We start from the raw sequence: 22,014 nt of genomic DNA on the forward strand, positions 1-22,014 counted from the left end.
TCAGAATGTTTATTGAATCGTATTCTGTAAGAATGAAAATGAGTGAAAAAACGATGCGTGAGAACAAAATTGAACAAGAATTAGTAAGAATACATCATAATGACGATAGTTGTGTGAGGTTGAACGTATTCGCATTAGTAAACAACATATTCTCTTAGTCATTCTCATAGAATAACATTGTCCACACGTCCGCACAATAGATGTCCATCCATATTATAACCTAGCCCTATATATATATATATATATATATATATATATATATATATATATATATATATATATATATATATATATATATATATATATATATATATATATATATATATATATATATATATGTTCAGGTTCATTTGAGACCATGCTAATTTTGTGAGACCGTGAGACCAAATCTAAAAATAATTTTAAAATGCAAAATAAAAGGAAAAATCCAAAAATTCTTTTTTTAATTATTATTTTCGGAACTTTAGTTACCTAAAAAAAATAAAAAAAAAATTACCGTTTTTTTTGAAAAATACGTGAAATATTCGTGAAATATTATAATAGAATATTACACTGTAAATATTTTAATAGAATATTACACTGTAAATATTCTAATGTGATTTTTAGAATGTTAGAATATTGTATTAGATTTTTCAGATATGTAGAATATTCCAATATTCTACTAGAATATGTAAAAAATGTATTTTTTATTTATTTTTTTTTGGTATTTTTTTAATTTTTTTTTGGAAAATATAAATTCCAAAAATAATAATTGAAATTTTTTTTTCGAAAATTTTCAATTATTTTGCATTTTAAAAATGTTTTTTTTATATACTAAATAAGTGGCTAAGATTGCGTCTCACGATCTCACAAAATTAGGCCGTCTTACATAAACCTAACCCTATATATATATATATATATATATATATATATATATATATATATATATATATATATATATATATATATATATATATCTTTACTATATTAATAAACATATTGCCTGTTTCTTGAAAATTAAGAGGTACAATACCTATTACCTCATGTACAATAATATTAAGCCACATCGTATACACGGTATTACCTTATATGTTTCGATGTTACCCTAATCTTCTCTACACACAAGCCGCCATCAGAAGGAAATCGAACCCCTCTTGTTTGCGTCTCCTTCCTAATCGCTTCAGAATCGATTAGGTTAAACTTTTTCCTTTCTTTTTTTTTTTTGTCGATGATCAAGATCTAAATTATGGATTTGGTTTTGACATTTAACAATTTGACAGACTCACGGAGTGTTGAACACTGTAAGTTGGGGAGTAATGATGCCAATGGGAGCCATGGCTGCGAGATATCTGAAAGTCTTCAAGTCGGCTAACCCAGCCTGGTTCTACATGCACGTCACCTACCAAGCTTCCTCCTATGTCGTCGGAGTAGCCGGATGGGCCACCGGACTAAACTCGGCAGCGACTCCGTCGGAATTGAATACAACACTCACCGCAAGATCGGAATAGCACTTTTTGCCCTAGGAACCATTCAGGTATGCAAAAATCGATCACATTTTTCATAATTTCTTATCGATCTTGTGTAAAATTGAGACTGATGTTAACAATTTTTCAGGCGTTTGCTCTTTAAGTCGGAGATATTGGCAAATATACGTGGATACGACCAGTCTCTCTATATCTTGCATCTTTGTGGTGAACTTCTCCATCACTTTCGTCTCCACACTCATTTATCGCCTTCCTCCATCTCTCTTCCTCATCCAAGAGAAACCCTAAACTCCACCCTAAACCCTAAATGCCACCTTAACCAACCAACTTCGGACCTCACACCATTCACCACCACACCATTCACCACCACTGCTCCACTCATCGCACTTCTGATAATTCTAGAACCAAAATCGCATAACGCCACCGTCACCAACTAACCACTATCTTGGAACCCGCTCCCCCATTGCCTTCAACTGCCATCACAGAAAAACCCCACTACTATGGAACTCCATAAAGAAATAAACTTAAACAATCGACATGTATTGTTTCTATAAGCAGAAAAATTGCATTTTTTTATTGTTTGATTTCCGATTGGGAGAGATAAAGGTGAAATATTTCATTTTTTTTTTTATAATTTTGATGGTTGTATCCTGAGATCTCGACCCTATCTCTTCCCCGTATCGGTTCAATTCCTCTTTTCTTATGGAAAGTTAAATCGATCAACCTATGCAAATGAACACACATGTTTGAACTATGCAAATGATATGATTTTTTTTGTTTTCCTAGGTTTGTAGGTAAAGATTTCATTTTTTATTGTTTTGATGGTTGGATGTTTTTTGGATCAAAAGGACCACCGAACAAAACTTGGCATCTGTTGTTAGACACACATAATCTATATTCCAAAGCATGTTCCTTGTAAACCCTTACCCCTTTTTGTTCATTCGACCAATGTAACAGTTAATTGAACCTTTATCCTTTAAGGACTCCATTTTCTAACTATAGTCTTTGGTAAATTGTCCAGGTGTTATGCTCATTTCCACCGAAGGGTTGTAAATTGTAGGAATAGAATATGTGTGGCCACATCAATCAGGTTATTATTATTTTTCTTTGTTTTTTCATTAAATTTGGATAATTGATGTTTTTTTTACTTTGAATACTTTAATGCTATCCTATCTATTAGGTACTTTGTAAACTTAACTAAATCTTTAAAAATTGAGTTGGGGTATGTTAGAATGCAATGAAGCTTTCTGGTATGTCTATAAGAAGCTAAACTTATTCTAAAAATTGAAGTAAAAGTCTCAGGTGTGTGTAAAAACATGAAGACATATAACTGCTGCATCTTCTCCTTCTCAGTGTCTTTCTAAAAATAGTTCACCTGCCATGATCAGTCTCCCTTCTCCGCCATATATACTTATTCTTTTTCTTTCCAACAAGTTTTTTTTGAATCTTTGATGAGTATGACAGGAAAGTGAACCTACTGGATGTGTAGGAATGAAATCAAAGTCATGAAGAGAAACAAGAATAGGGACTGAAAATATGGTTCTTCGTTTTGATGGATAAGAACATACTTTATTTTCATCTTTTCTTATTTATTAGTTCCGTTTTATAACTAATTGTCATATATCTGGGATGAGACTCCTTCAATTTGTTTGGAGTCATATCCTAAAACTAACATATAGTTATAGGGTGAACATGGGATTTGATTTGGGTGAACTTAATACAAAATTTCAGTTGTTTTCTTAACGCGGTCTCTTATTCCCTAGATCACCCATCAATGACACTTTATGGGTTTTAGTCCCCCTTTAGTTTCATTTTATAAATAAAAAGAGTCATGGGTGTAATTTTGTTTTCTTATCTCTATGAATGCATTTTGTTTAAGAATATGAGATTGCACCATGGAAATAAAAAACCACTATAAAGATAGCACAACACTTATTAGCATTCTGATGAAAAAATTCTTTTGAGGATGAAAACAAATTTAATTTTGATGCACATGGTCCTGATTCTTGAACTAATGGAACGAAGTCTAAATGATTTCAGCTGCTTTTGCTTTAATGTTATTTATTTACAGTCTTCAGAACCCACATTAAGATCTGTGTGTTTTTATATCGGTGTGTGTGTTGCAAATACTGAAAGGAGCTTAAGATGTTATAATCGGGTAAGTTGTTCATTTTTATTCTTATATTTTTTTTTCCATTTATCTAATTTTGTTTCTTATTAATGCATTGTACTTTTTATGCAACGTAGGTTCATTCTTTGGCACTTATGCTTTTACATTGTTGCATGTACGGATTTTCCGAGGACTCTCTAATGGTTTGCCAATTGCAATGAGATGACGTAAACATTAAAATATGATAGTTGATTCCTGCAAAAAATGTGGGTCAAGATCAGTCAACCAGTTATTTTGACACCTCTTTATAATTTTCAAACAATTTACGTAAAAAAATGTGTGGATTTGTCTTTTTTTTTCCGTTAATGTTTGTATTTTAAATATTCAGGGATCATCAATAATATTATATGTAACAAAGCTTTATGACACTAAGTGTTGACCCTGATGTCAAATAAATTGCATATTTTTTGGAACATTATATGTTTCTAATTTACCATCCATATGGCAATATGATGTTACGGTTAAATTACCAAATTTACTTCTCGTTGTAAGTTAACTGGTTTGGATTGCAAATTGAATCCTAGAATTTCTTTTCCACAATATACCAACCCAACATCATAACAACAATGCTTCCCATTTATTTTTAGGTTTTTTATTCTTTGAGTAGACAAGATACAAAATCAAATTGGGTGAAGGAGCTATTGAAATAGATTGGAGCATCTCCAAAGACCTACTACTTACATTTGATTTGATATCTAATCTTTTTTTAATAGCTTATTAGATTAAAAAATTATAATTGGTTGTTCTTTATAGTAAATTGTTTAAGCAAAATCTAGAAAATAATTTCCAAAAAAAATTATTCGTACCCATCGCTTAGCGCGGGTACACGGCTAGTATATATATATATATATATATATATATATATATATATATATATATATATATATATATATATATATGGGTAAAGTGAATATACCTAACAACCTTATATAAGCTTAGGTACCTAACATCAATATACTACATTGTTTTGCATTATATATTCATTGCAATTGTCCAAAGTTCTTAAACTTCAATCCTTAACTTGATTTACTTTCAAAATTTTAAGAAATTCACCATTATATTCCTCCTACATCATTTCATTTGTAGTTGTAGTATATGAAGCCCATCAGGATGTATTCGACATAAAGAAGTGATGTAAAAGAAAGATAATAGTGAAAATCCAAAGATTTTGGAAGTAATCAAGTTATGGGGTTGAAGTTTAACAACCTTGGGCGATTACAATGCGAATATGATACATTACGACATAGTATGAATGGGTTAGGTACCTAAGCTTATATAAGGTTGTTAGGTATATTCACTTTACCCTATATATATATATATATATATATATATATATATATATATATATATATATATATATATAATCAAATGAGAACATTTTTTAGTCTATTTGTTCAAAAAACACGTATGTCCTCCATTTTAATTAAGTAAGGGGTACTGAAGTCATTTTACATGTCTTCAAAGAGTTTTCAGTATCAATCCCTTATTTTCCTTCATTATTGTTCTTTCTGGTCTATTTGATTTCTTTCGATTTATATTGATTCCGTTCCAAAATTTGATTTTTTCATCTTATTATCGTCATCGATTTGTATATATCAAGTAAAAATATTGCATTGATTCTTAAATCACATCTATTTTCGCTGTTTAGAGGATATATCGACAATTGTGAGGAATCAAAATTGAATTTTTCTTCATCAAAAGGTAAAAACGTTCTTATTTTCAGCTTTTTAGAAATTGACATTAAACACTTGTATTTGAATCATTTGTTTTACAAATCGAAACATTTGTTGAATGATTTGAACTGAATAATGCACGATTTTTCAATGTTTTTAAGTTATGTTTGATTTTCGAGTGTTTTTTTTTTGTTTTTTTAGGTCTAAAACTCAATCGTAAATGCATTTGTTATTATGTATTGACAATGACTCTAATAATCGTAAATGTTGAATGATTTGAGTTTAATAATGCATGATTTTTTTAGTGTTCTTTAGGTGTTTATGATTTTCAAGTGTTTTTTTTTAATTTTAATTTTAATTTTTTATTTTTACTTTATTTTTTAGGTCTAAAACTCAATCGTAAATGCATTTTTTATTATGTACTGACAATGACTCTAATAATCGTAAATGTTGAATGATTTGAGTTTAATAATGCACAATTTTTCAGTGTTCTTTATGTGTTTTTTGATTTTTGAGTGTTTTTTTAGTGTTTTTAGGTGTAAAACTCAATCGTAAATACGTTAGTATATGTTTATAGATGTTGTATTTGAATCACGTGTGATTAGAATCAGTTATTAACATTATATGTCTAATTATTATAGATATAGATCACTGATACAAATCACTGATAAAATCATACGTGATTATTATATTTTTTTATATGATTAACATCTCTTGTAATACAATGTCTTTTACAAGCGATAATGTGAATTTATTTAGAAATGAAGATCAAGTTGTTACTTTTGCTGAGAGTATTGAAGATGGTGATGAAGATGTTGAACATTCAAGCCATCAAAACCAAAACTATAATGTTTCTGGTAATTTTTATTTTAAATACTTATTTAATTAGTTATGTATATATAAGTAATTCATTGTTTTTTCAATTATTGATGTATTTAGAATTGAATATTTTTTGTTAATTTTATGTGATTATTCATTAGTTTTATTTAACAAGTCTGTTTAATATAGTGTCAATCATATGTGATTATCCATTTTTAATATTTAAATAATTATTGACACGTGTTTAGTTTATGTATGTTCAATTTTGTCTTGTAATCACATATGATTATATAAGGAATTTATTGTTAATCATATGTGATTGTTTGATTATACAGGTGAATGTTCTACTTCTTCTAATGATGCACATTCAAGCAGTAGGATGAGGACAAGTTGTGTATCAGATTTTTACATGTTAGAGGTTCTACATGATATCAAACCAAATGTTCCTGAAGAGTTTAAACCAACTAAGTCAATGAGGTTCAAAGATGTTCTTGAGGGAGTTTAGTTTTAAAAAAGATATGCAGAGAAGGCTGGTTTTGATGTTCGTATAAACACATTAAGGAAAGATGGTGATATAATAAAACACAAATACATGGTTTGCAATAGGATGGGTAAACCAAAAATGAATCCAACGAAACGTAATACAATCTACATGGTGACAAATTGTAAAGCTAAAATTATTGTGAAACGTGTCAAAGAAACGTGTGAGTATAGGTTTGGCAAGTTTCAAGAAATGCACAACCACGAGCTTGAAGATACATTTCACTTGAAAATTTCAAGGAGTCTTTCATATTCTGACAAAGAGTTCATTGTTCGGGCTTCTATAGCGAAAATGGGTGCTACAAAATCTCAAACTCAAATCAACCTTGAAAGGTGGTTTTGAGCATGTAAGGGGCAAGGATGTAGATTACAGATTTTTCAAGAGTGATATGGGCTCTATTATTGGATTTAGATATGCTCAACTTATTGTGAACAAGATGACTGGTCGGAAAAACAACCATCCGAATTATTCTTTTTACTTTAGATGCGATGAGAATCAAGTCTTAAATGCAATGTTTTGGGCTGATGAAACAAATAAAGCATACCACAGTGAATTTGGAGATGTTATTTCGTTTGATGCAACTTTTCGTACAAATAAGTAAGTATTTCTTCTGTATTTATGTTTCTAATCATATGTGATTGATTAATGCTCAACAAGTCTGCTGATGAAATTATTTTTCTAATCACATGTGATTTATCATTTGTCAACAAATATATTAAGGTGATTATGATTGTAATCATATGTGATTACAATCAACAAGCATACTGATTTGATTTTGTGTTTAATCACATGTGACTAATATCATTATTTTTAATTTATTATTAATTTCTTAATATTTTAATTGTATTTTGATTATGTCGTTATATATGAAACATGTATGCATTGGTTTTTGTTCCATTCACCGTCATTGATCATCATAAATCATCTGTTACTGTTAGAGCTAGGTTGTTAAGCATGAAGGATGTGGATTCGTATAAGTGGCTACTTGAACAATTTCTGAAGACTCATTCAAATAATCAACCATTACTAGTTTTAACAGATCAAGATGCATCACTAAAGTAAGCTGTTGAGTCTGCTTTTTATCAGTCAAAGCACAAATTGTGTATGTGGCATATCATGAAGAAACTGCCAAAAAAAGTATTTTTTTTTGTCTAGTTTTGCTTTTCTTTACTCAAATGTGTATAATCAACATGATTTTACACAAACTGTTTAAGTTAATCAGAAAATCAAATATGATTAAACCAAGTCTGTTTTTTATTATATGTTTCAATCATATGTGATTGAATATGTTTCGATATATAAAAGATGTATAATCATATATGATTAAAATATTTAAGATTATACTAGATGTTAATTAATCATATATGATTTAAAATAATTTATTATTAAATGTTGTTGTTTCTATCAGTTTTAAATTGCATTTGATTAAAGCTCAATTGTTTTCATTTATGCATATAATTACATATGTTTAAAGCATTTAAATTTATGACATGTTATTTTTTTACCTTTATATTTGAATATTAAATGTGAACCACATGTGATTTTTACAGTTATCTGTGGAATTTCTTAAAAGCACGAATTTCAAGAAAAGATTCAATAAGCTTGTTTGGGATATTTATATCGAGCGTGATATTTTCGAGAGGAATTGAGAAATTTTGATGAAAGAATTTAATCTTGAAGATGCGAGATGGTTTCAAGATATTTTTGAAAATTAGGAAGCATGGGTAACAATGTATTTCAATGATATTCCAAGGTGTAGGTTGATGAAGACAACATCAAGGTCTGAGAGTATCAATTCCTTTTTCAGTGTATATTCACAAACCGGAAATTTCCTTCTAAAATACATGATGAATTACGACAATGCTATTAAAAATAACGATATACACAACGTGAACTTGATCGTAAAATGAAGGGAGCACATTATGTTTGGAAGTCACCACGTATGATAGAACAACATGCAACAAAGGTGTACACGAGCAAGTTGTTTCTTGAAGTTCAAAAAGAGATTTATAAAAGAGGATGCTTTTGTGATGTTAAAGATTTAGGCGAGGGAGATGGATGGGAACTTTTTTAAGTTATGCACAAGAACAAGAAACATGAAGTAAAAGCAACATATAAGGTATTTTATTTTTGATTTAATATCTTTATTTTTTATATTTCTGATAATGCTTTGATCATATGTGATTTATCATAATAAATATAATTTTTTTAATATTAATATGTATAATCTGATGTGATTACAGTACATGTTATTATAATCACATGTGATTATAAGTACATGTGATTATAATCAATCACATGTGATTATAAAGATAATGAGTTTTAGATGTTATCAAATAAAATTTTAATTATTTAAATCATATGTGGTTATAATCAAATGTGATTAAACTAGAGTGTAATCATATGTGATTGATGTAGAAAATATATTTTGTGTATATAAAAGATGGTAATCAGATGTGATTACACAAGAATGTGTGATGTTTATTTGTACACTCATATGTGATTTTTTGTTGTTACAGGTGGAACTAAAATATGCTGAAAAAGAAGTGAATTGTACTTGTGGACATTTTAATCGTTTTGGTATACTATGCATACATGCTTTCATAGTATTGATGGACAAATTTTTTATAGAAATACCTGAACATTATATTCTTAGGTGATGGAGAAAGGATGTAATATCTTCAAATTATCATCTATCGAGAGACAGTTTTGATGAAAATGATGCGGATGTTACGAAACTGGTTAATGAAGTATTTTTCAATATTGAATCTACTTTAGATATTGTTATAGTTGATAAGCGGAAGCTAGCATCTTTTGCTGAAAAAACACAACTTTTGTTGAATGATGTGAAGAGCCAATCACAAATTCAGATGTCCTTGAGAAACTTTATAATGTTACTATTCCAGAAGAGGTGGAAATTGTTGTTCCAAATGTTAAACACAATAAAGGATGTGGAAATAACAGGCTTGTCGGTGAAATTGAAAAATCAATTATGAAAGCTCAAAAGAAGTCCAAAAAATGCTCAGTATGTGGTAAAAGAGAACTACACAACAACCGTAGTTGTCCAAGCAGATTTGATGCTAAGAAATGATGTATAGAATTTTATTACATTCATTTGTGATTAACATTCATTTGTGACGATTAGTTTTCAATTTTTTAAGCATAAAATGATTCATAACAGATGATAATCATATGCTATTTTAGTTCAGTTTATTCTTCCTCATTCAACTTTTTTTACTTTTGCTTTAGTGTTCTTTTTGATTTAATATGTTTGTGTATATTACAGATGCCAATCACATGTGATTTTACCATAATATGTCTTATTCATAACATATTTAAATCAGATATGTGTGATTTTGTAAGGTTTTAATTTCATGTTATTTAATTATATATAAATGTATAATCAAAGATTCTTTATAATCATATGTGATTTAATTTCATATATGATTCTGTAATGTGAATAAGAATATTTGTAATAACATATGATTTTCTAATGTGACCAGATTTAAATCACGTGTGATTTTTGATTTGTTTCAATATTTGTAATCACATGCGATTTTAGAAATCATATGTTATAGTGTTCATCTGTTTGTAATAACATATGATTTTCTAATGTTACCAGATTTAAGTCATGTGTGATTTTTGATTTTTTTCAATATTTGTAATCACATGTGATTTTAGAAATCATATGTTACAATTTTCATAACAAATGCAAACGATATGCGATTTTCAACACATATGTGTCTAATTAGATGCGAATGATATATAAATCTTATAGTGTTCATAATAAATGCAAATGATATGTGATCTAATTATATGTGCTAATGACGTGATTATCGAAATCATATGTGATGACACAAATAATTACATATGAATCACATTGCATTGTACAAAGAACAAGAGATTTTATAACTGTTAGTAATAAACTAGTTATCTGTATTAAGATCCACATATCCATCATATCATATACTTATCATGACTTGTATTAATCATTTGTGATTTTCAGACAAATCTTACACTTTATGCTATACTTATCACATATAATTATAAGAACAAAATAAAACAGTTAATTTACTGCTAAACAAAAAAAATAGACTTTGTTTTGTAAAGTAATAAACTAGTTATCCATATTAAGATCCACATATCCATCATATCATATATATGTTCAAATATTCATCTAATTAAAAACTAATCTAATTAAAAACTAAAATTTGTCTTAAAAAGCAATAAAAATTCATCTAATTAAAAGCTAAAATTGTCTTAATAAATCAACAAACAAATTATCCATATCAACATCATATCATCAGAATCACACTCACCACTTCAGAATCTAATATCCAACACTTCACGTTCACCTTTACATTCACCACTTCACCTTCATAATAATCCACATTCACCATATCCACCATCTCTACCATATCTAATTGACCATATCGCATGCATTTTCAAGTTAAGCTCTCCAACCGTTTTTGGATTTCACCAGATGCTTTTTTTGTATCATTTTTTATTTTCTCTTTATCTTGTTTGTTGTATTCATGTGCAAGCTCGTAGATATCATCCTTCATTAAATTAATTTCAGAATTTATGATTTTGTAAGCATATCTGGTTCTTACCCAATCAAGCATCGCATCCTGAATTTCTTCTTTTAGAAATCCAGTTTTGTATTATGTTTGCCCCATATATGTTTCCATATATCTCATTACAAATACTACACAATCTGTTTTGTTTTTGTTATTTTGCATAACATATCTATTATACTTGGTTGGAGATTTGGGTATTCTTGATGATGGTGTAAGCATATCTGGTTCTTTCCCAATAAAGCATCGCATCCTGAATTCCTTCTTTTGGAAATCCAGTTTTGTATTATGTTTGCCCCATATATGTTTCCATATATCTCATTCCAAATACTCCACAGTCTGTTTTGTTTTTTTTGTTGTTTTGGATAACATATCTATTAGAGTTGGTTGGAGATTCGGGTCTTCTAGGGCATGACATCTTGGATGTCTGATCTCCTGTAAATATTTTGTGAAGTATTTTTCTGAAAATTAAAAAAAGAAGTAAGTTAGTCACATACGATTAAACATAGAAAAAATGTTATCAAGATTAAACATATAAAAAAATGTTATCAATATTTACATAATCATATGTCATTACAAATGTTTATTAGTATTTATTTAATCGTATTTTATTACAAATGTTTTTATAATCACATGTGATTACAAGCATCGAATACTGTTTTATGCTTCAATCACATGTGCTTTTTTATGTAATCACATGCGATTACAAATATTTTATTCAATCATAAAACAATCAAATGTTACTTACGAGATTTGTAAGTACATGCATGTAATTGTGTTTGATGGTTGCCCCTGAGATGCTGTTGTCGAGTATCACTATGTTTGCGTTTTTAAGATTAAAAAAATAGGTACATGTGGGCTTCTCGGCAAACAAGGAAGAATATCTACATTTAAATATGTATGGTCACATTTAGGAAGGATATAAACTATAATAAGATTTAATTAACTTACCAGATCATCATTTTTCAGTTGAGTTTTTTCTTCATCTCCAATCAACCAGTTAATGAGGTGTTTCTTGAAGATTTTGTATCTGTTCTCATCTTTTTCATTTGCTTCAATTTCCATTTTTTCTTTCATTTATTTATCTACATTTTTCTTCTTGGCATCTTTTGTTGGTTTTGGAATTGGCTCATCCTCGATGTACCTTCTCTAAATTGTGAATCATGTGTGATTCAATGTTAGAATATTAATTTAAATAGCTAATATTAATTTAGTATTAGAATTACATATGTTTAACTTGTAGTCATTTGGATGTGAAAAAAAAACTCTGTATGGAGAACTTTTTATGTCTCTATCATTCTCATTGTAGTTTAGTAATTCAGCCCATGAGTCAATTACATCCAAATACAAATATTCTCCAGGAAACATGCTTTCAAATACTTAACGAAAAACTACATGTTTGTTTATTGTAGATAATACTTGATCACTGTAAATATAAAAACCATTTTGTTAGTTCATATTATTTGTATATTCATAACTGTAATCACATGTGATTGAATAGTGTTAGAAAACTATATTTAACAGAACTTGTAATCATATATGATTAATTAATGCTTAACAAGTATGTTAAATGTTAATAACTGTAATCACATGTGATTGATCAATGTTGAACAAGTATGTTAATGTTTTATAAGTGATAATCATATATGAATAACTTACTATACACTTCCTTGCAAGTTGAACAACCATTCTCTAAACATTTCCTCTTCAGATGTCAACTTTTTTTTCAAGGAAATGACTCGTTCTTTATAAGGAGACCTCCTTACTTCTACAGGTTTCGTTTTCCTCTTTTGGCGAGGTTGTTCCATGATATTTTGGTTTTTTGAATCTTCAGGCATAATTTTTTTTTTTGAAACAAGAACTTTAAATATTTTTGGTTTTTGAGCTTGAACTCCATCCACTATAGGATTCTGTGATTGTGATTATGTATAAAACATAAAATTAAATGAACATGAAATGTGATTACATTTATAAAAATATGTGATTTTAAGTTTATAAAACAAGAAATATTACCTGTGGTGGTGTTAGCTGGCTTATGTTCAGATCATATGATGGCATTAGGCTCTTGTATTGAACTTCTTCCACTATAGGTAGGTTCCTCTTTTGAACTTCTTCCACTACATATTCTTTCCCTTTGAGTTTTTCTTGTTGAGAAGGATTATGTGATTGTTATTATATATAAAACATAAAATTAATTGAATTTAAAAAACTGATAATTAGTTGTAATCACATATGATTGTACGTTTAAGAAATATGTGATTACAATTATAAATATATGTCATTGTAAGTTTAAAAAACAAGATATATTACATGTGGTGGTGTCATCTGACTTATGTTCAGATCAAATGATGGCATTAGGCTCCTCTCTTTATTTTCTTTGTAATCATCCTTTGTTTTTTCATAAATAGAGTTGATCTCATGATCATAAGTAACTCCATTTTTTTTCATAAATAGCGTTGACATCATCATCATTAAGTAACTATGATTCTGGAAATTCTATTGTCTTCCCAAGAATATTTGTTACAGTGTTCTCTATAGTTTTGTCAACACTGTTGAGATCTACTTTGCTTATTTTTTCTAAAAAAATAACACAAATGAAAAAATTAGTATATTTTTGTAAAAAAATATAGTGTGATTATATAAAAACATATCAACATTTATAGATAATATTTAATGAAGAGTTTTATATGATTTAAGCATATGGGATTATCTATTACATCCAAAAAACTTTTAAGTTGTAGAAATTACATACAACAGAATTTAAAATAATTAATACATAAAAAGAAAAGTTGTCCTTCAATACAACATTTTTATCAGATAAGAATATTAAGTACCTTCTTCTTCACCAACATTTTGACCATCAATTCTATATATAATTAAAATATGTTAATAATCATATATGATTGTACGAATATATTATTTATAATCATATATATATATATATATATATATATATATATATATATATATATATATCCTCATATTTACCTCCTGCTTTTTCATCATTTTTTTCCTTCTCCAACATTCTTCGCATCCACATTCTTCCCCTCCAAACCTGAATATAATTAAAAAAAATTATAATCATATTTGATTATAACATATGTAATCATATCCACTTTATAAATAATCTTATCTAATTTGGAAATATATATTCATATTTACCTCCTCCAACAATCTGTGGTTTTTCACCAATTTTTCCTTCTCCAACATTTTTCCATTCCATATTCTTCCCCTCCACACCTTAATATAATTAAAAAAAGTTATAATCATATTTGATTATAACATATGTAATCATATCTACTTTATAAATCTATATTTTTGTTTACCTCTTCCTTCAACATCTTGTTCTTCTTCATTATGCCAAATGCTTTCATTATTCCCAACAAGTTGATCATTATCACCACTTGCATCTTCCGCACGAACTTTATGTTTCTCACCAGCTACATATAATTAAAATATGTAGTCAACCACATGTGATTGCACAAAGATATTTATAATAATCATATATGATTGAGAAAAATATACATATGTGATTATGCAAAGATATTTTTAATATTCAAATGTTATTTACTAATAGATACTGGTTTTACTTGTTTTTTGAACATTCTGTTTTCCATTTTGTTTTCCCTTGTCATCAATACTTTTTTTACCAACTCCATCATATACATTTCCATCCAAACCTATATATAAATAAAATCTACAGTTAATCACTTGTGATTCTATAAAGATATTTTATAATAATCATATATGATTAAGAAATTTATTATATTACTTACCTCCTTCTTTAGCATGCTCACCGCCTTCAACATTTTCATCATCATCATCATCATCATCATCATCATCATCATCTTCATCATCATCATCTGATGGGTTTTGAGCATAACGACAATTCCTATGTGTGCATGCAACCCTAATGCCTTGGATCTAGGTTTTCTCTAATTGAACATGCAAACTTGAACATAAAAAAGAGAAACCCTAGGATGTAACTACAAATTTCGAAATCAACATAAAACTAGGGTTAGGTTACATACCTTGATTGCTATATTGTAATAACAATGATTCCCTTGTAGATCTTGAAGCTTGAGAACTTAGTGTCACAAGTGTAACACCTCTAATGGCTCACAAACACACAATGCAAGAGAATGATATGAGAGAGGAGGGTGGAGATCAAATTTTTGGTTTATTCTTCTTAGAACTACTTAGCCGAAAATCAAAGGGTTTAGCACGCTTTATATAGTGCACCAAGAAGCTATGGATAACCCTAATTTGAATAAAATATTATTATCTCAAATATGGTAATTATCCACCTTCTTTGATTATCCATATATGATAAGATATTCTAGAAATTCTAGAATAATCTTACATATATCATGCAATTTCGTCCACCACCTTCCGTACGACGGTTCTGGAACCTTTTGCTCTACTATTGAACAATTGCACTTTTAGTCCCTACACTTTTAATTAATTCCTTTAATCCCAAAATTAATTCCAAATTAATTTCTGATTAAATATTAATTAACAATATGATCACTAATTAATATATTATTTCCATAACATATTAATAAATCATTTATTCCAATTTATTAATCAAATTAATAAATTGTTCCTCTTTCTCATTTAATCACCCTATCTAGTTGCAAATGTGAAGGCAACCCAAAAGGACCATGCCACTATCAATTTAAGTACATACCAATTATAGTTATGGGCTTAGACACCTAATACAACAGTCTCCCACTTGGATAAGTCTAATAACTATAGTTGCAAGTATGACTTCAAAAACTGATAAGCAATCGTAGCTTTCAAAGCTTTTATCGAACTCTGACCTAGTCAGTTACGTGTCCTAATATAAGGGATCATATAATCCTCCGTTCTACAAGATACCACGTGAACAAATGACATGAAACAAAATCATTCTCATTGTCCAACAGTTTGTTTCCCGATTTCAGATTTGTAATGACGAAGAACTTAATTGAACACATCAATTCAGTCCTGATCGGGCCCTACACATAAGTCAACACCAATCATCGGGGGCCCAAGACATCACTTTTCTTCCTTAGGGCAAAAGGAACAGATAAAATTTGACTTATATGCTTGCACTATTTACTCATCAAATCATGCACAACAATACGTTTTATAACACCAAGTTACTGATGCGTTTACGCATTATCAATGCACAACCAACTTGTAAACAACAACTCATATGTAACACCCCGTTCCCGGTACGTATTTAATTTATTAAAGTATTCATTTTGTAAGAGCTACTCGACGAGTTGGTAGCTATAACTCGTCGAGTAGGTGCCAGCTGGGTCGTGGGATTTAAATGGTCTACTCGACGAGTCTGAGCCTGGACTCGATGAGTAGGTCCATCAGGAGGAAACCCTAATTTTCAGGGTTTGCACCCTATTTAAGCATCATATCTGGCCTCCACCCCAGCCTCCATCACCTCCAAACCCTATTATCGAAACCATAATCCGCCATAAGTGATCTTGAGCTAGTTCTTGCCATTTTTGAGTGTCTTTGTGCTTTGTGAAGCTTGTAGAAGAAGTAGAAGATTGAAGACTCAAGAGAAAGATTGTAGATCTAGAAGTTTCATCCCTTTAGCTACATTTTCTGGTAATAAAGCCTCAAACTTGATCATTCTCTTCTTAGATCTATTTATGACCTCTTTTGAGGGTTTTTGGTCCAAGATTTTCTACTTATGGGTAAGGATTGACCCATGAGTTTTCCTTCCAGATGTAGTGCCTTGAGAGGCTATGAGGACATAAAGGTGCAAACTTTATGCCCTTGGAGTCCTAATGCAAGTGCTAAAGAAGTATTAATGGACTTTTGAGCCCAAAAGGGCCATGCATGGAAGCAAGCTTGAGACTTTCAGTGATCATCTGATAGCTAGACCTTAGATCTAGGTTTGCATGCTTGGATTTGAGATTCTAAGTCTTTTTGGACAAGATCCATGTCCTAAAGGAATTAGGGTTTTGTCTAAACCCTTTTAGAAGAGTTATGAACGGGTAAAGTTGGAAACTTTACCCTTAGAAAGGCCATTCCAGTGAGCGAACGAGCTAAGAACCTTGGATCTAAGAAATTAGGGGCTTAATCTGTTAAGATGGCCAAACAGACAGAAGGAATCATCGAGTCCATAAGGGAACTCGACGAGTCTGTTAAGGGACTCGACAAGTTGACTCATTTGACCACGGGTTTAAGCGTTCAGGAACTCGCCGAGTTAGGAGATAACTCGACGAGTTAGGTTGACCGGGAGTTGACTTTGACTTTGACCAGGGGTAAAATGGTCATTTTACCCTAAGAGAGGATTAGCAGATTCTGATTAAGTGTTATTATGGAATTAATAGCCGGAGAGTCGCCGGAGTAGCAGTCAAGGATTTCTCACTCGAGTTTTCAGCAGTCAGTCTTGCGAGGTGAGTTTCCCTTCAGTAGGAATGAGTCTAAGGCACCAAGGCCGGCCCGTAGTATGATATGTTAGAAGCTGAGTGTGGGTGGGGCCCGTATCTCTTAGTAGCCGAGTGTGGGCGGGGCCTGTATCTCGCAGTTTAGTTTGATTATGGATATATGTCTGACTGATAGATTTAGTTATACTTGTTGTCTGTGTGATACTTTTATGTTTGTTTAGTGGCTGAGTGTGGGTGGGGCCCGTATCTCGTAGTAGTTGAGTGTGGGCGAGGCTCGTATCTCATAGTAGCTGAGTGTGGGCAGGGCCCATATCTCGAAGCAGCTGAGTGTGGGCGGGGGCTGTATCTCCATGAGGGTGGGCGGGCCCCGTATCTCTTAGTTGCATGTTATATGTGTATGGTATGGGGTAGTTTGGGGGAGCTCACTAAGCTTCGTGCTTACGGTTTTCAGTTTTGGTTTCAGGTACTTCCACTAGCAAAGGGAAGGGCTCGGGATGATCGCATGGCACACACCACAGTCTTCAGCCTGGGAGTTTTACTCTGATATTTTGATATGAGATTTTGTCATGTGACAGATATTATGATACTTTGTGATACATGATACACGATTTTATTTATGAGTATGGATGATTTATGGTTTTAATAATGATTTGAGTACTTCTATGTCAAAGTCAAGTCAAAATCAAGTCAAAGTCAAAGTCAACAAGTCAAACCGGCCAAACTTAACTAGTACTTCTATGTTAAAAGTTATTCTATGTATAAAAATGTGCATTTGTATGTCAAGAATTCAAGTGTCTCGGGAATTTTATGTGTTTAACAATGTAAGACCCTAAGAAGGGAGTTAAATGCATCAAAACACGACTATGGACCCTTTTCGGGACTTAAAACAATCATAAACGAAGCATAGCGGGGTTCACGAACCTTGCATTACGAGATTATACAATAATAATGGCTAAAATTAAATATCTCCCAAATCTCTCTCAAAATCTCTCTCAACTTTTTATAGTCATCCGGGTCATCCCGACCCTTAACTTGGCCAAAAACCGCTTGAATCGGAGAGTTATATTGAAAAACAGCTAAATAGGGCCGAAACCTCTAGGAACCGAACCCATAGGGACCGAACTGCTTAAGAACCGAAAGTCCATTTGAGAACCAAACTTAGCCTCTCAGGACCGAAGGTCCCTTTCAAGACCGAACCCTCCCTCTCAAGGACCGAACCTCATCAACAACCGAAATGAACCGAACCTTCGGTCCATTTTGCTTCCTTCTTACTTTCGGGCCCGAGACCCACCTTCGGTTCCTTCTCCCCACTTTCGGTCCTCAACACCAAAGAACCGAACCCCTCGCAGGTTCGCTCCTTATGTCCGGTTTTCGACTACTTTCGCCTGTTAATCCCGTTTTTGACGTTTTTGACGGGGATTTTTCACCAAATTCATATTTTTATCATTTTAAACTATCTAAAATCATATTTTATTCATTTCTCAAGGATTTATTAATTATAAATCATTATTTTACAATAAGAGAAATATCTAAGGATATTCTACCCCACAAGTGGGTCAAGTGTGCCCACTTGCCTTCCATGTGTCACTTCCTCATTAGCCAACCCTATCCACATCATACAAACCAAGGCAAACATCCTATCAATCTTGCAAATTCTTCCAACAACCTCCTATATAAAGAAATCCCTGTAGGATTTCTTGGTTTGCCTTGATCATTTCCTTCACCATCAAACACTTACACTTCTCTTACCCCTCAAGAAAGCTTCTTTTCTCTCTACTTCCAGCCACTTTTTGAAGGAGTTCTTGACCTACTACTTCACTTTTTGGTAAGTATTTCATCTAAACTCAAGTGTTATTCCATATTTTCATAACACGCTTGGATCATCTACACACATTTTAACACCAAAAATCGTCCTTAGGATCATCCAAAACTTCACGTGTTCATCAAGTGTTCTTGACTTGATACTTCTCGTCTTCAACCTTCCACTCTTCAAGAAATCACTCAAGGTGAGTTCATACCGCTACATTTTCCAGTTTTCTTTAGTTTTCAGGGGGGAATATGTCACACCCCCAAACCAGAACGGCGGAAACGTTCGGGGGCGGAGGACTTCAGGTAAGTATCACAACACATGCAATATAGTAATCAAAGTACAAACAACCATTGCATTAATAAGTATAAGTTTTACATAAGTGTTTAAACATTACATATTCAAACACCAAAGTAGGTACAGTTGAAGACAAGAGTCGCAGTACAGTACTAGATAGTCTTCTCAAAAGCTTCGGGAGTGTACCTGTCTAATGGATTCCTGAGAATACAAGTTATTTGGAAAGAGTATATCAACATTTAAGCTGCTGAGTTCATAAGTATTTTAGTTCTATTAAGTATACTCTAAGTTGTTGGAAAAGTTCGCTGGTTCCTCCAGAAAATCCTATATTTCCTGAGGTGATAAACTGGTAACCTCAATAGTTTCCCTCTGTAATTACTTAGTTTATACTAATTATATATAACCTAATATCGAATGGACAGTTAATCACCTAATATCGAATGGGTGTATCTGCCCTAAGCCCACAACCAAACAAGGAACAGGAAGTAAGGCGGAAGTCACACATTTCACTTTCAATCGGATATTACTTATGTATAACTCTGATGTAAAAACTAAGGAATTATAGAATTAACCACTAAAGGTCCTTTATGTTATACTAGTTTACTAAGTTCCAATTGTAAAAGTAGTTTAATCCCATAAACCGTTTCATTTGTAAAAGTAGTTTAATCCCATAAACCGTTTCATTTGTAAAAGTGGTTTAATCCCATAAACCGTTTCATTTGTAAACGTAGTTTAATCCCATAAACCGTTTCATTTGTAAAAGTAGTTTAATCTCATAAACCGTTTCATTTGTAAAAGTAGTTTAATCCCATAAACTGTTTCATTTGTAAAAGTGGTTTAATCCCATAAACCGTTTGTAAACGTAGTTTAATCCCATAAACCGTTTCATTTGTAAAAGTAGTTTAATCCCATAAACCGTTTCATTTGTAAAAGTAGTTTAATCCCATAAACTGTTTCATTTGTAAAAGTGGTTTAATCCCATAAACCGTTTCATTTGTAAAAGTAGTTTAATCCCATAAACCGTTTCATTTGTAAAAGTAGTTTAATCCCATAAATCGTTTCTTTTGTAAAAGTAATTCTTAGTTATATCCTTTGTACAGTAAAACATTAGTATTAATCCTGGAAAATATTATATTATCCATAATACTGCTTTGTGGTTTTAAATGTTCCAAAACCAGAAGTACAAGTATATTTGCCATACTTGATTTCCTGATACGTAGTTTTTACTGTAAGTAAAAACTAACAGAAGGTATATTTGGTCAGGATGTAATTATCTATTCTTACTGTTTTAAGAGAAGTATATTACTAAGTAATTTACTCGTTGTTTTATCCATGTGAGTTTTATTAACCATACTAATATGACTGATGTGCCTGATGCGACGTTCTTCAGGCGTCGGAAACGATATGATATTTGACACCCTAGGCCTGCCGGCCAAACTGTAGCGTTCAGTGAAGGTGCGGGATTGTCAGTCCCATATAGATCTATACACAAATTCACGCCCTCCCTACAGGAGATTCTGGTTAATAAGTCAGGACTTAAGGTCGTACTTAGATAAGTACATCATGAAGAGTCTCACAAATTTATTGTTTCAACGAGATTTACGATGTATTATTACCCCGTGATTGCTAACCCTGGTACTCTGTATTGTACCCTTGTTAATGCAAACCCGGTATGATGTATTATCACCCCGTGATTGCTAACCCTGGTACTCTGTATCGTACCCTTGTTAATGCAAACTCGGTATGATGTATTATTACCCCGTGATTGCTAACCCTGGTACTCTGTATCGTACCCTTGTTAATGCAAACTCGGTATGATGTATTATTACTTCTTTAATATATTATCCATATACTAAAAGTATTATACATATCCTGGTATAGGTAAATGAATTGTTGGTACTTTCCTTGGAATGTGAATCATACTTGTATATTTAGTTTTGAATCATAAATTATACCTATTATAATTTATATGTTCTATCTGATTAGCATGATTTCTCATGGATGAACACCTTTGCTCAGCATGATACAAAGGTAATGATACCGAATGAAGTAACCTTTTATATTCATATATGTATAATATATATATATATATATATATATATATACATATATATATATATATATATATATATATATATATATATATATATATATATATATATATATATATATATAATTAAGAAGGAAACGACATTCGGACAAATAACACCACCTTAATTCCACATCCAAACAAGGAAAAAGAAATAAGATAATTCATTAGTCCTAA

This window comes from Lactuca virosa, chromosome 3 (genome assembly GCF_052849685.1).
Source record: "Lactuca virosa cultivar CGN04683 chromosome 3, Lactuca_virosa_CGN04683_v6, whole genome shotgun sequence".
In the NCBI taxonomy this organism is placed as follows: domain Eukaryota; kingdom Viridiplantae; phylum Streptophyta; class Magnoliopsida; order Asterales; family Asteraceae; genus Lactuca; species Lactuca virosa.